The following is a 16090-nucleotide window of genomic DNA, read 5'->3' as shown; positions in this document are numbered from 1 at the left end:
GAGACATGAGTGGGGGCCTGGTGGAGGTTGCCCCTGGTGGCTGGGGGGTGGGGGTGATAGGGGACATGAGTGGGGGCCTGGTGGAGGGTGCCCCTGCACTGCTGGGGGGTGGGGGTGGTGGGAGACATGAGTGGGGGCCTGGTGGAGGCTGCCCCTGCACTGCTGGGGGGTGGGGGTGGTGGTAGACATGAGTGGGGGCCTGGTGGTGGGTGCCCCTGCGCTGCTGGGGGGTGGGGGTGGTGGGAGACATGGATGGGGGCCTGGTGGAGGGTGCCCCTGGTGGCTGGGGGGTGGGGGTGGTGGGAGACATGGGTGGGGGCCTGGTGGAGGGTGCCCCTGGATGGTGGGGGGTGGGGGTGGTGGGAGACATGAGTGGGGGCCTTGTGAAGGGTGCCCCTGGTGGCGGGGGGGGTGGGGGTGATAGGGGACATGAGTGGGGGCCTGGTGGAGGGTGCCCCTGCACTGCTGGGGGGTGGGGGTGGTGGGAGACATGAGTGGGGGCCTGGTGGAGGGTGCCCCTGGTGGCTGGGGGGTGGGGGTGGTGGGAGACATGGGTGGGAGCCTGGTGGAGGGTGCCCCTGGATGCTGGGGGGTGGGGGTGGTGGGAGACATGGGTGGGGGCCTGGTGGAGAGTGCCCCTGGATGCTGGGGGGGTGGGGGTGGTGGGAGACATGAGTGGGGGCCTGGTGGAGGGTGCCCCTGGATGCTGGGGGGTGGGGGTGGTGGGAGACATGGGTGTGGGCCTGGTGGAGGGTGCCCCTGCACTGCTGGGGGGTGGGGGTGCAGGGGGACATGAGCAGGTGTGCAGGGTAGTCCCCTGTTTTGTGGGCTGCCTGCAGGGGCCGTGGAAGGGTGTACAGGGAACACCTGTGAGGACCCACCCAGCCTAATTGCGTGTGATAATTCCCGCACACCCCTGTAATACACGTACCTGGCCAAATCGCATGTGAGAATTCCCGCGCACCCCTGTAATACACGTACCCAGCCGAATCGCGTGTAGAACTTCCCGTGTACCCCTGTAATACACGTACCCAGCCAAATCGCGTGTGATAATTCCCACGTACCCCTGTAATACACGTACCCTGGCCAATCGCGTGTAGAACTTCCCACGCACCCCTGTAATACACGTACCAAGCCAAATCGCGTGTGATAATTCCCGCGCACCCCTGTAATACACGTACCTGGCCAAATCGCATGTGAGAATTCCCGCGCACCCCTGTAATACACGTACCCAGCCGAATCGCGTGTAGAACTTCCCTTGTACCCATGTAATACACGTACCCAGCCAAATCGCGTGTGATAATTCCTGCGTACCCCTGTGATACACGTGCCCTGGCTAATCGCGTGTAAAACTTCACGCGTACCCCTGTAATACACGTACCCTGGCTAATCGCGTGTATAACTTCACGCGTACCCCTGATATGCACGTTACCCGCTTTGCGTTCCTTGTTTGGCAGCCCTGTAGACTGGTCCAGGGTTAGCGCAGCCCTTTGCAATGATTTAGCGATTTTGATGGCTTTTCCTTGCGCGAGGGCGTTCTTGGGGGCGTTACTGGCGCTGCTGCAGGGTCGCTGCGATACTCTGCGCCACGGCTGGTTTGGGAGCCTAAAATCCATGAATACGCTGTGCGCGGAAATCGGTTTTAGCGCACGTGCCTGGCGCAGACAATCGCACGCGGACACTCTGCGCCAGCCGCTTGCGACACTTTTCTGCGAAATTCTATGACTTAACCTGTCTGTTTCAACAGAGGGGGTGAGTGAGGTGGGAGATTGCAAAGTCCTCCTAGAGTTGATGTGTGAGGATTGTGACATTGGAGTCCCGACACAGCTGGTGTAGTTGTTGGAGATGTTTGAGTCACAACATAGTGTGTGATGATGGGTATGGTATATTCCTTACAGAGGTGATGTGTGATGATGCAGTTGAAGTCCCCACAGACATAGGGCCTCATTACAGGTCCGGCGGTAACTGTGCCTGTAAAACCGGCATGTAGCCGCCGGACCCATAAACAGTTACGGGCGCATGACTTGTATTACAACCTGGTGGCCGGCAAGTCAGGTGCTGGTAAAATGTTGTTCCCCATTCCCATAGAGTCCTATAGGACTCTATGGGAATGGAGACCACGGAAACACTGGCACCGGTAATAACGGTACTGGTGCTTCCGTGAAACTCTGTGGGCGGGTGCTGGTCCACCCGGCAAGTCAGAGCTGCCGGGTGAGAGGGCACCTGCCACTAGAGGTGTACTTTGCCGGTCTGAAAACAACGGTGCCGGTAAGTACTCTCGGGTCCCAGGCCCCTTAGATTTCTGTCTCTTGCTCGTGATCTAGGCAGCCCTCGTCTCCCACTCTGCCAGGGACTGCCACAAAGAAGATGACTCTGGATGCTACTCTTTATTGGATGCGGGTCCAAGACCTGTGTCCACTGTGATATAGACCCTTGGGGTTCCCAGAAAGTCACCTGGTTTCCCAACCCTCCTCTGGTGGCTCACCGGTCTGTGTCGGCTGCTTCTGGGTCTCTCACCCCGGTTTAGAGACCTCCTCCTCCGTCCGAGCTTTGCAGCTGCTCAGCAGCGGCTTCCTGCACTTGCTCACACACTCCAACTCTCTCGATCAGCTGGTGCTTTGTCTTCCTGCTTCCAGACATGGCCTGACCATGGCAGAGCTCTCTGGAACGTTTCTGCTGATGGGTAAGCATCCTGTTCTTGAATGCTTTGTTCGGCTCCTGACCGCAGGCTCCACAACTCCTGGTTCCTCCAGGGAGGAACTCTGTGTTTGGAATTCCCTCTTCTATTTCAGCTGTGCCTTGGCCAATGGGAATACCCATGTGGCACTTTTATCCTGAATTGATACTTTGTGATTATAGCAATGTCAAAGGTCTTTCAGGTAACCAGGGTGTATGCACAGAGAGACAGAACACAACACCTCTGACAAACTTTCTTACACTACCAGAAAATGAGAAACCAATACATAAAGAATTCAAAGTCTCTTGATAAATAGGACCTCATTTTGAGGTAGGCGGTAAGGGGTTAACGGCGCCGGTAAAGGTGCCGGAGCTGTCAACCCCTTACCGGCCCATTACGAGTCTGCTCGCGAGACCTGCTAAGTATGCTTGGTAAAACCAGGCGTCCTTAGCGGGTCCCGCTAGCAGACGAGGATGCTAACAAAGGGCCCCATTCCCATTCCCATTGAGCCCTATGGGGGCTTGAATGGGAATGGGAATGGGGATGTACCGGGTCCGGGTTCCTTGAATGATGAATTACCGGGCCCTACAAGGTCGGAATGGCCCGGTAATTCCTCATTCAAGGAACCCGGACCTGGTAAGGGGGTTGCCATGCCGCTAATAGCGGCATGGTTACCTCCTACCTCGTAATGAGGCCCATCGTCTCTACCTTAAGAGTTCCATTTTATCCTTCTTCACCCACCACCGGGGCAATCCCAGGGTCTACATAAATGCATTTTAAGGGGTTCCTGCACCCTGCTTGTCCAATGAGACTCTGCGATTACTCTGCAGTGCCATTTTCCGGTAGGTACATCTGTTCTCTGTTCCGCCTCTATAATTGTTGCACTCCGTTTCTGCCAGTATGAGTATGCGCAGGTGGAGTCAGCAGCACCCCCATTCCACAGATGTGGTCTAGAAATGCCAGCTTGTAGAGTGTCTCTGATGCAAGGCCTTATTATCCTGTGCCTCCTTTTTAGTCCTGTCCTGGTCCTTCACCACCTCGTCACACCACGCGATGGAACTAGCATGCGAGGAATGGAGACACCTTCTTCAAGGAGGATTACATCAGTTTCTCATACGTACAGATCATCGGAATCTACAGGTTCTACAGTCCATGGAGTGTGTTAACTCCCGTTAGGCCCTGTGGGCTCATTTCTTCACCCCATATGGCTTTAGAGTGACATACCTTCCCGGTAGCCAGAACACGTTGGCAGACACCCTTTCCTGCAAACACACTATGGACTCCACCACACAGCACCAGCCAAACAGGCTGCTTCCCCGGAATTGCATAGTGGCCCAGGTGGCCTCGTTCTTACAGAGGGTCAGAGAAGCCACGATACAGGAGCGGCCTTCCCTTTCCACCAAGACGTGCTCTCTATTGGAGGAAAGAGACGGTTTATTGTTTCTTGATCACCGATTGTTTATACCAAAAAAAAACCTGCATCAGATGATTCTGAATTGGTGTCATGACAACAAGACCGCAGGTCATCGGGGCCAATCGGGCACAACTGAACTGGTGCGCTGCTCTTTTTACTGGCCAAGAATGAAACAAGAGATTAAGGAATACACACTCTCCTGTCCGATCTGTGCTAAGAGTAAGCACATGATGACCAAGCCTCTCGTCGATTACACCAAGAACCTGTTCCATTACGTCCCTGGGGCTTGATTTCTACTGACTTATAGTGGATCTGCTGATGTCTCAGTCCTGCACCTGCATTATGGTCACTATCGACTCTCTGATAAAGATGTCTCACTTCTCCCAGCTAAGAAAGATTCAGTCAGCAACAGAAATGGCCGGAGTGTTTCTCAGACATTCTAGAGCAGTACATTCAATGTTACACCAACCAGCAGCAGGACAACTGGGTCGAATTATTACCGATGGCAGAGTTCACATACAACAACTTCCAACATTCGGCAACCAGTCACACACCATTTTACTGTACTCATGGCCTTCACACACACAGTATATTGCCCCCGTCACTCATTCCATCTAACCTCCCGGTCATGGATACAATGCTAACCAACATCTCTGAGGCACATAAGAGCGCTATACGCAACTTGAAAGACAGCCGTAATGCCTAAAAGCGACAAGCTGACCGCCACCCTAGCAGAGGTCCTGACTGGAAGGTGGGCGATCAAGTATGTCTCTCTACCAAATTCATGCCACGCTCGGTCCGGCCTTCTAAACTATCTCCTCGCTACTTAGGGCCAGTCCCCATCCTGGCAAGAGTCAACCCTGTTGCATATAAGCTCAAACATCCACACAGTCTCAACTGAATACACCCAGCCTTTCATTCCTTTATTCTCAAACATGTCATAACTGATCAGGCTAACAGGACTATTCCCAAGTCCCGATTCAAACAACCAGCCTACTCTGAAGAGTTCAAAGTATCCCATATCTGTGACTCACGATATCACAGAGGCAGATTGGAATACCTAGTCAGTTGGAAGGGCTACCCACGTTCAGAAGACTTCTGGGATCTGGCTTCCTTTATAAAAGCACCTATTCTGGTTGACTGATTCCATCGGGCTTCTCATGGTAAACCGGGTAGCCCTAAGAATAGGAGGGGGCATACTGTCAAGCACCCAGGTGCATAGCACCTCTGGCATCAGTGGAAGCTGGTCCCTCATTGATTGTGCTGCCGCGTTTACTTGCACGTCACATTGTACGTCTAGTTGTTCTTGCATCATGGCGGCCGCCGGGAGGTTCTTATTCACTTCCCTCCCGGCGGTCCGATGCGTTGCAACTGCAGATTAGTGCTTGTTTTTCTGCCACCTCAACGCTAGTGCTTTGTTGTTTTCCTTTGCTTCTTTCCACATCGGAACTCTTTCCTTTCTCCCCATGCCTCCCTCTGGCGCTTCTGTCTCTCTCTCTCTCTCTCTCTCTCTCTCTCTCTCTCTCTCTTTCTCTCTCTCTCCCAGCCGCTGCGTTGCTCCTTTCCTATTGCTGGCTCTACTTGCCTGGAGCATGGTTCTCTCTTTTTCTTCTCTTCCTTTACTCCGTTGCTTCTTCGTTCCTGTCTGTACCACGCGCTTTGCTCCGTGCTGCCTTCTGCTTCTTTGAGTATTCTCCATCTTATCTCTGCCATCTTCCGTCATGCTCTCTTCACGGCGCCCTGGTCCTTTCACCGGGTTACACTGCTCTCTGTCCAATACAAGGGGTAGAGCCTTCACATTGTGCTCGCCATCAGTTCCGGTGACAACTACTATCTGGGGATTACTGCTACGATCCCTACTACACTCTGGCTTACATCTCTCTGGGGTTTTTTGTGCCTCATAACGCTTTTTCCCCATTCCGGCTATCCTGGAAAGGGGGCCACATTGCTGCTGTTGAAAGGCAACAATAACGGTGGCTTCTTACCGGGGTAGACCACTCCTCATCAAAAGAAAAGAGAGACTTCAACTCCCGAAGGAGATCGTTGAAAAAGGAGCTGGACACCAAATCCTCGGACTAGGGTGAGGAGGGTGAGCTCAGTGGATCTGGGGACTAAGAAAGGGAAGTTGACATTTACACTGACAAACCACCACTTGTAATCTGCCTGTATTACTGCTGAAGGTAATACCGCCAGTGGTAATACTACCTGACCAAGTGGCGGTATCAGTAATTCTGTTTGCCGGTATTCTGGTACCGCACAGTTACCACTGGAATAACAGCAAAATCGTAATGAGCCCCAGAGGGTCTTTTTTGCCATGTATTGGGGACACAGTGACCAATGGATCCTCCATACCCCTAGAGCCAGGCAGGGGACTTTGTCACATCTCTTTGCTTTACATCACTACGGATATGCTGTGGGGTATCTACTCCAATAGTCTACATTGGTTTGTAGTCTAGCATCCCAGTGTACCACTGAAATGTAATATGGGTAAAGGGCAAGGAGTCGCCTCATCACTCTAGGGTTGGTGACCTTAGTTCTTGATAGGGAGGCTAATGGAGTATAGACTGTACACAAAGTAAACTCGCACCTGTTCAGGTAATATTTTACTATTTATGATGTGATATGATATGGCATTTATAACGTGCCTATAGACAAGTGTTTCAAGGCGCGACATTTAATAGCTAGGTTGATGGTGGCATAGTTTTTCTCTCATGGTTGCAGCTTTAGATTTATAAAAAGAATATGTTGTTCTACCCCATTCCTGATCTGATACAGTTCAGTCCCCCAAACTGACCCTAGTCACATCCGCTTGCAGGGAAAATGGGTAGTTGAAGTTGGGCATGATTAAAAGGGGGGGTTCTTCAACAGCCTAAAGGCCTCCTCAATACTCTTAGACCACTGGTGGCAGTCCAATGTTGTTCCTTTCAGTTGAGGAATCAGAGGTGCTGCAATGCTTGTAAAGTTCGGATGAACTAGTTGTAGTAGCAGACTATGTCCAAGTAAGTTATCAGTTACTCGTCCTTGTGAGAAACAGGATACTGTACATGCTTTTGACTTATTCTTCTTGTGGCTGAATTGTACTCTTCCCCACTTGGAATCCCAAGTACTTCACTCAGGAGAGCGCAAGATGACATTCTATCAGGTTGGTCTTCAGTCCACCCACCTGAGCCTCTTGGCGGCAGAATATAAAGGTCTCATGTAGTCTGCCCAGATGCGACTATGGACAACGGATGTCCATGTAGGGTCTTGCAAAAGCTTGATGTGGCCAGCTGGTGGCCTGTGCCCATCATGCATTGGAAGGTAGCAGGAATCCCCGGTAACCCAAAAGGGAACACAGTGAACTGTTATAGTCTCATTGGTGTGACAAAGGTTGTCACCTGTCCTCTTCAACCTCTACATGGAATCTCTGGGGAAGCTCCTTGCCAATGCCTACTCAAGATACACCAATAGACAAATGACACATAGTTTTACCTAAAGATCACTTACATTAACAACATTGATAGATTAAATCTCTCTCTGATCCGCATAGAAGCCTGGATGTCAAGCACCTTTACAAAGCTCCACCTAACAAAAACCAAATGAATTCTCCTAGGAAACCCCACCATGCTTGTCCAAGTCTAGAATTAGCTGACCGACATGCTATATTCCTGCCACAACTCTCACTCAGTGCAAACTCTCTCAGGTTTACCATTGACTGTGACCTCTCATTCGAAAAAACGTATCAACAAGAATACTCAAGCAACACAGTGCCAGCATGTGCTCCGCTGCAAAGTCAAGCCTTTCATCCCATCTCCAAGTTTCAGAACAGTTGACCAATACCTGGTCATCTCCCACAGTGACATTGGTAGCGCACTAGGCGCAGGAGTCCCAGATGCCACCTTGGCCCCTGTGACGAATCTGGACAATTAGTCCCTTCTCCCTAGATGGGAACCACCCCCTTTGAGGCTAGGGAGGTGAGCTCACCAAGCAAGACCCACCCTAGAGGTCTGGGCAAGTGGCTCCCCTCTTGAGGACAAGAAATCCCATTCCGATAAGGAACTCCTAGTCCGTAACAACCTGTCTGCTTATATGGGTGTAGAAAACTCTATCATCTCCTGTGATCCCAGTGACCGACAAAAACCCCTCTTCGACTGTTGGCTACAGTCGGGTAATTGCCATGAGCAAAGATGATAGACCCTATTCTGTTGGTTTTGGTGACGTGTATAAGAACAGGACTAAACACGTATGGAGACTCCATTGGAGGAGGAAGATCCCTACGCAGAGGTGAGCCTCTGACAAATCGATGTCCTTGAGAGGTGAAGCCACACTAAGACCGTGCAGCCGGTGGTAGCATGGAAGGCAAGCAAAATGCTACCTGGATGCCAGAAGGCTGGCGTCCCGACTGACCGATAAGCCAAGGTCGGAGAAGAAGCAGAGACGGAGAAGCAACCATTTCTTCTGATGGTGCAAACACGAGGAAGTCGTGGAGGGCTTGGGGCCCAGCAACTGACACCGAGACCAGATCGCCGAAGGAAGCTCAGGTCCCTGAGTTCTGCACCAAGTGGACCATAGCTGCAGCAAACAGGATGTTAATGCTTCCAGAGCAGGGTTACTGCTTAGTGGTATGGACACTGCAAAGCAAGGCTGGGAAAGCCAAACAGGTTACGGGAGCCTGAGAAACCCGAATTGGCAAATACCTTATGTGAAACAGGTTGAAAAAGGTACCAACACTTTGCATCAAGGCTGGGAAAGTAGACAAGGTTACGGGTCCCTGAGAAACCCAAGTGGGCATGCGCCCTATGAGACTTACAGTGATTGAGAGAAAGCAAGTCTGTCAAAGAACCACATGCTTGTTACAAAGAGAACTGTGTTAAGAGGGAGCCATATGAAAGATACTTTCTCTGGACCAGCAAAGTGTGTGGGAAAGTTGTGAATTGTCTTATCTTATTGATCAAATTGACGAACTTTGAAACTAATGACAAGCCATCCAAGTGATTGGGCTATGCAGAAGCCAAAGAAAGAGGCCATTTCTCCGTCCCTCTTTTAGTGAAGTTTTTCAAAAGTGGTAGGACTAGATTAGTTGTATAGGATTTTGGACTAAAGACTGTTTTTTATTCATGAGCACCATTAGTTTTAGTTTCTAGGTAGGGAACCTCTCTCTTAGAAATAGGGCAAGCTAGGAGTTTTGCTTTCACTTTCAATAAACACCTTTGAAACATGTCAGTCATTGGTCTGAGTCTTTCTTCTGGTTTGCCACCCTTTGAAAGTCATCCAGCACACTCAAGCACACCTCATCACAGGACTAAGAAAATTCAACATTATCACCCTCTTCTCAAGGAGCTGCACTGATTACCCTAAAATACACATCTTGTTCAGGGCGGCTGCATCTCCTACAAAGCAGTAACAACCGAAACACCACTCTAAGTGGTTGAAACACTTACCATCTCCAGAGCTACAACTTTTCAAGCCAGGAAACAAAGCACTGCAACAGGAGAACAAATACATAACACAGGCATTTGCATGCTACATACCATATCTCAGGAACAAGGTACCAATGCATATAAGACCAACAACTTCTATCCACCACTTCAGGAAAGACCAGAAGACCCATATCTATAAAAAACATCTCACCAATCATTGATTGCTGCATGCAATCTTCATTATCCACTAACGGACATCGATTCCCCTTCTCCTGCTACTCCACAACCAAGCTCATGTGCGTCCCTGCACCTCTACTTGAAACCCCCTGGAGGTATCCACTATTATAAGCATTCCGTTGATACCCCGCTAGGCTTATGCACATAAATCCCATACATACAAAATCTATTTTCTCTTGATCTTCCTGAACCAAAGGAATCTCGCAATACCCCTTTGTTAAATCAAGGGTGGAGATGTACTAGGCTGGTCCATTCCTCTTGATCATTTAACAGTTTTTTGATTGTATGACATTCTTCCTGAAGTCTAAACAAAATCACCAGCTCCCATCAGGATTTGATACCTGGACAATGGGGGAAGCCTAATGGCTTTGATTATAATGAGTTCCCACATTTCCTTCACATTCTCCTGCACGGTCTTCCAACTTGACGTGGGAAGGAAATAGGCATGCTGCCTGATGTTTTTCCCTGGTGACATCTCGATCCCGTGTACAAAGACTGCAGCATGGCCTAACCAATCTACAAAGGTATTAGATGGGTGCGGCAGATAGGTTTGCATGTCTTGATTCTGATTGGGAGTTAGGCTCCTCACTATTAACTTTGAGCTCTACTCCCTCTCTTCTTACGCAAGATAAACAATTATCCCTCATTCCTCAGGTTTCCGCCTGTTCAGCATTAAGCCAATGTTCATGATATACCTCTGTGGTTTTTCATCTATATTCCTGCTGCAAATGTTAACTGAGATGTCTGAGAACGTGTGCAAACCTGTACAGTACATGCCATTGATATGTCAGTTTTTCTGAAGGTACGAGCAAGAACAGCATCATGTCACTCATCTTGATCCTCCAGTATTTGGTCCCTAAGTCATCAATCATGTATGTTTCTCTTGACTGATCTGCTTTTGTTATTTGGACAAATTACAGATCAGCTGTAGTTTCTCTTCAGTGTCATGCACAAACTCTGATGCTTCAACTTCCGAACAATTCCAGCCCTCCCAGACTTTTTTTTACAATATCCAGGCTGTCTCTGGGCTGCCTCCAGTAGATCATCTAAAAGGGGGAGAGCCCTTGTAGATGGCCTGTTGGACTATTGGTCTATTGGTTTGTTTTCCATTCAGCAAAGAAAGCCCCCAGGAGTCATTTTTGACAGTTCTATGCAGCTGGTGAGACAAATTTCCAGAATAGGTTCTTCAGTGCCTGGTTAAAGTGCTCTCCTAAGCCATCGGTCTGGAGATTATAGACTGAATCGGGAGCATGTATATTTGCAGCATTGTCTTTCTATCGCTCCAAATTTTTTAAAAAAAGGATTACCTAAATCTATAAGAATTCTTGCTTTGAAACTGCATCAGAGTAAAATATGGAATGTGATGATTTAAGATATCCTGTGTGGTGAATGCCTTGGGTATTAGCTAGCATAATCCAATAAAACCAAGCTACAGTGGTTCCTGGTCTTGGAAGGAGAAAACTGGAACTAGAAAAGGGCCCTTCAATGTTGGGAGGGTTTAGAAGGTTGCATTTGCCACAAAATTCCTATATGTCTTTTGGCAGACCATGCATTCTAGACAGTAATTCTGAATCTGTTGATGGATACCTGGTCAGAAAAACCTGCTTAATGTATGCAACTGGGTCATGGTCAAACCTTGATGGTGAGACAAAAGGTGTGAGTGGCCAGACCTATGACACTTTTCCGGAAGGGAGTATGTACCAAGACCTGGAATCTAGTTTGGCCATCTCCACTAACATTATTCATCAGGCGATATAGGTTCTGGTATCTGTTCCTTAAAATGGGACCCAGTTTAATATCTAACCTCTTCTGCAGACATTTTAGCATCAAAAGTGGCTTGTAGTGAAGGTTCTTCTCTTTGGGCTGCATCAAATCTGGGTTCTATGGGGAGTTCTTATTGCCACCAGGCTCAAGGGCTAGTCCAACAGGGGGAAGTTAAATGAGGTTACTTTGGACTGGAATCTCACCCTGCATCAGTTTTCTAGAGGACCTCTGCAGTTAACATGATGTCCCAAAGATGGCTATCCCTTTCTCTGCCTTCTCTAACACTTTGATCTCTTCAGGCTGAGTGGGTAGGTGCATTTCATACATTATTTCAGCCAAGTCTCCTTTTTTAACGCAAATATGTCTGACCCATGGATAAACAGAAGTACATTTACCACTCCTCGACAGACTATCAATTATGCCAGCTCCAACATTGAATCCATATTTGTCTGATAAGCCAGACTTATCCTTGGAAAGGTTCTTCGGGGCAGTAAGTACAGCCACCTAAGAAGACTCTGGGGAAATATATTTATGGTATATATCTTTAAGTATTGAAAGTGCACGTGGGGAAGAATGCTCAGCTAATCAGGTGGCTGGAAGACCTGGCGATAAGTGTGAAGCGCCCGCTCTTTCCAGCCACCCGAGGCCCATCGCCGGGTGGTGCCATCTTGATTGTGGCTCCCTGTTGCCTGCCCACGTCCCCACGCCGCACCCCTAAAGAGATTCTGCACCCTCCCTCGGGTCTCTGCGCTCCTCTCACCCACGGCTGCCATGGAAATGGAAAATGGACTACGTTCCTATGCCCATGGCGATGGCCATCTTTTTTTCTTCATCCTCAGAAGATTGGGCTTGCTCAATTATGCGCGGCACCCATCTCCTAACAAAACAACAAAAAATAACGATTTGCTCCCACCGAGATGCGAATAGCTTTCACGCCTCAGTGGGGGGTGAGTACATGTCCGGTAACAGCCCACAGCCCTCAGGCACGAATGATCGGGCCATTACCAGCCCATGTACTCACCGGCACTGGGGATTAATTGCTACATTTTAGCAAAGCCCAAAGGCATGTTTTATGCTCACATTATTTTACCTTGTCGGACTCTTCCATTCAAGTAAATGAAGCAATGATCTCACTCCTTTTGATTAACATATTTCTTTATGGTTTTCAACATTTTCCAGGTTTGCTGTACCATAATTTGAATACTGTACTCCTCACCTCATCTTTCTCAAACCAAGTACTATTGATAACCATACATTATTACATATTTCTACCAAGTAGGCCGGATAAGAACTCTTCTGCATTGCAGACTGGGCTTAAATTCCAGCTTCATCATTTTAAGTGGCTGATCCTTGGATCAAAGAACATGTCCCTATTGCACCAGTTCCCAGTCCTCCACCCACACACCGGTCCATGCACTCCCCAACAATCTCACCTGAGTGAAAACGTTTCCCAAGTCCCCTGTTTTATACTTTCATCCGAAATGTGGTTATCAAAGTGTTGTTGACTTTATTATTGTAATGTGGGAAATATTTCATCTATGGATAAAAGCAGTACATAAAAAATAAACTGGGCAGCCTGAATACGCTAATATACAATAGGAATTGGAGAAGACTGATTGTGTGGGAAATAGCCCAATCTGATAACCCTGCAAAGGAACCAGGGTCAAATAAGTATGGCTATTCCAGTTCGGAAGCAGCAGTCCTTCATCAGAAGCCTGCCAGAGTTCAGGTATGAATTTTCGAGTTAGCTGGAGTTTGCCCTTTATATCCCCTTCCACACAGCGGCCAGACAATCAAGCCCACAAACCACACACCAGGGAAGCACACAAAGGTTTTGCCAGCCAGCCATTCAGGATTGTGTGGGGAAATAGCCCAATATGACAGCCCTGCAAAGGAACCAGGCTCAAGCCAGTATGATGACAGATTCTCAGCAGCAGCAACACCCCATCTTCTTGAGAAGACTTCAGAGTTCAGGTGGAATATGAGGATTACCTGCGGTTTGCCATTGATATCCCCTTTCACACAAGGGCAGTCAATGCTACCCAAAAACACCAGCCCAGGGCAGCGCACAAAGATTTTAGTCAGCCAGCCAATCAGGCTGCCCCACCCCCAAATTGCACACATGCTGACCTATCCACAAAGGATGTAGATTGGGGATGCCTGGGGTTGTAAGCAAGTCTAAACCAGCTGTAACCACACACCATGTGTTTAGGTATAGGCTCTGGGTGAGCCCACAACAGCACAACAGCCATTTTAGACCTGCCTTCTAGTGCCCAGAGAGTGTAATGGCTGGGGAAAACTGCAAGATGTCATCTTTTCCTCCTGTGACACAAAGTGGATTACAAAACTATGAATGCAGCAAATGATACATTCTTTTTAGGCGAAATTAACTTTCAAATGTAAAGAACACCAGTCCTTGAACTTAGCAGAAATGCACATCTACTCCTCATGGGCAGCTGGTATTCTTAATGAAATGGCAGCAACATTTGCAATCAAAATAATGTATCAAGTATATAACAGAAAGCTACAGTAGTGCAAGCGCTTACCATGATAATACGGGGGAAGCCGAAAATGAAAAGTGCGCAAAATACTATTCCGAGGAGGAAAAGGGGTGTATTATCATCTGCTCAAAGGTGGGGAGGAGGAAAGAGGACAACATGTGAAATGGTGGTCTTCGGGTGGGCTTGGGAGCCCATTTGGGCTAGAACATTTTTGGTTTATTGGTGGAATACCCTGGGAATCTCGCAAGATTAACGTGGCAACATCACAAGACGTGCTTGGAAAAGAAAGGGCTTCACGCTAAACGCAAAAAGTGAAAGGGGGTAGTAGAAGAGGGTCAAGGATGGAAAACATAATGGCTGTGGTAGGGAACCAAGAAAAAAGAGGGGGTGACATGGTGAGTGCCAGTGAGGATGGGGTAGACATTTTAATTTTGATACTTTGTCTCGTTACATTGCTTGTAGTGGGAATCTGCATACTCTGGTGGTATTATCACAAAAATAGGAAGAGGGGGAAAAAGTCACTTGAACTCTAATTTAAAGCTCATTTAAACACAAATCACATTTACTAGACAGGGGGCAAAGGGTCTTTAGGAAGACTTGAAGCAACACGTTAAATGGACACAGCTGCGCCCAGTGAAATACAGTGGATACAGCTGTGGCCAGTGGACCTGAGACCATCGGTCATGGCTACTGGCCCACTGGAAATGGCCAAAGTGAAGTGGATCCTGAGATACCTAGGGGATTATGGACCTCAGCGGGTAGACCAGTGCAAATGGCCATGGTCTGGCCAGTGATCTTCCCTCTTTTAAAATCATTGGTGCATCATGCAAAATGGCCACAACCGGAACTGACTTCTAACGTGATGGTTTCCTCTTTCCTCACAAGATAGCCTACATGGGTATGTTCCATAACATAGTTGGGTGGCTTGAGTACCTGCAGGAGGGTTTGGTGTGAACATGCAATTCACTGGTTCAAATGATGATAGAGCTGTCTCAGTCTTTATTCTTTGCTAATGATAAAATGTTTACCAATGAGTTAACTAGTTAATTCAATCTATTATTTTTATTTACTTCTATAAAACCAGCATATGTACCAAGAGCTGTAACAAAGTGCTAGAAAGAAACATTTATCAGGACATTACATGTTTTAAAGATTACAGCAATGTACTGAAAGATATGCAGGGCTAAAAGAAAACGTTCAAGTGGCCATTTCAAAAAGTTGTTTGGGTCCTCTTGCCAACAGTTGGGAAATCATGTCTGCATATGTTAACATACATTATAGATCTGATATAATTTAAGGCCTTTAAATGGAAAAAGGCAGTGGAAAATGGGCACACGTATTTTCCATTGGTGTTATGAGGTCTTTGAAGAAGGAATTCAGTGGAACATATAAAGGACTAGATTGTTTCCTAAAGCAGTTACAATGCAGTTACAATGGTGATTTCCCTGGTTGAGGTTGCGTACCATGAGCCTCCTTGAAGCTCATTAATCTCCAAGCATACTCACTGCCCCCCAACCATAGAGGTGAATGCAGAGCAAAATACTTTAGGGAGATTCAACTTTGGCCAGCAAATGCACAGCTTTTAGTTTGTGAGACTTAGGCTTTCATATGAGCATACCTTCAGCCCCATCTTGTAGCTTCATGTTATGGGAAAATCTTAGATAAAGCAATGGAGGCAGGGGGTTATAGCTGCAGGTTATCATGAGACTTTTATTGGCTTCTGGCCAGCAGAATAAGCAGCCAGTGCGTAGCTGAAACCTTCAATGATCACTTAAGGAAAGGAACTAAGCCTTCTTCCTCAGAGTCACAAGAGGCTCCCCAAAGTTTGGGGCACAATTTCAACTCGCATAGATTTACCTGCTTGATGCCACCTGATGACCTGAGGTACCTACGTGAAAACTGAGGTGATTCAAAGTGCAGTGACCAATGTGGTTGTGGTATGATGGGTCTCTAAAATACTGTTCAATCAATCAGACTATCATCTAACTATTATATTGACAGCTCTACTTCTACACTTCTGCATCAGCCCTTTGCCCTTTTTGCCGCTTTTCAAATGGTAAAGTCCAAAAGTAAATGTCTTTGATTTTCGGGCACATTG

At 47.9% G+C, this 16090-nt stretch overlaps 1 protein-coding gene across 6 annotated transcripts in view; it reads left to right on the top strand.

Annotated features, from left to right (window-relative positions):
* Positions 1-16090, top strand: part of ARAP1 (ArfGAP with RhoGAP domain, ankyrin repeat and PH domain 1) — a 2533956-nt gene that overhangs the window by 136236 nt on the left and 2381630 nt on the right. The window lies entirely within an intron of this gene.

The sequence above is a fragment of the Ambystoma mexicanum genome, chromosome 7q (genome assembly GCF_040938575.1).
Source record: "Ambystoma mexicanum isolate Mex_15411 chromosome 7q, UKY_AmexF1_1, whole genome shotgun sequence".
Lineage (NCBI taxonomy): Eukaryota > Metazoa > Chordata > Amphibia > Caudata > Ambystomatidae > Ambystoma > Ambystoma mexicanum.
The sequence above is the reverse complement of the archived record's forward strand: the minus strand, read 5'-3'. Positions and strand labels throughout refer to the sequence as shown.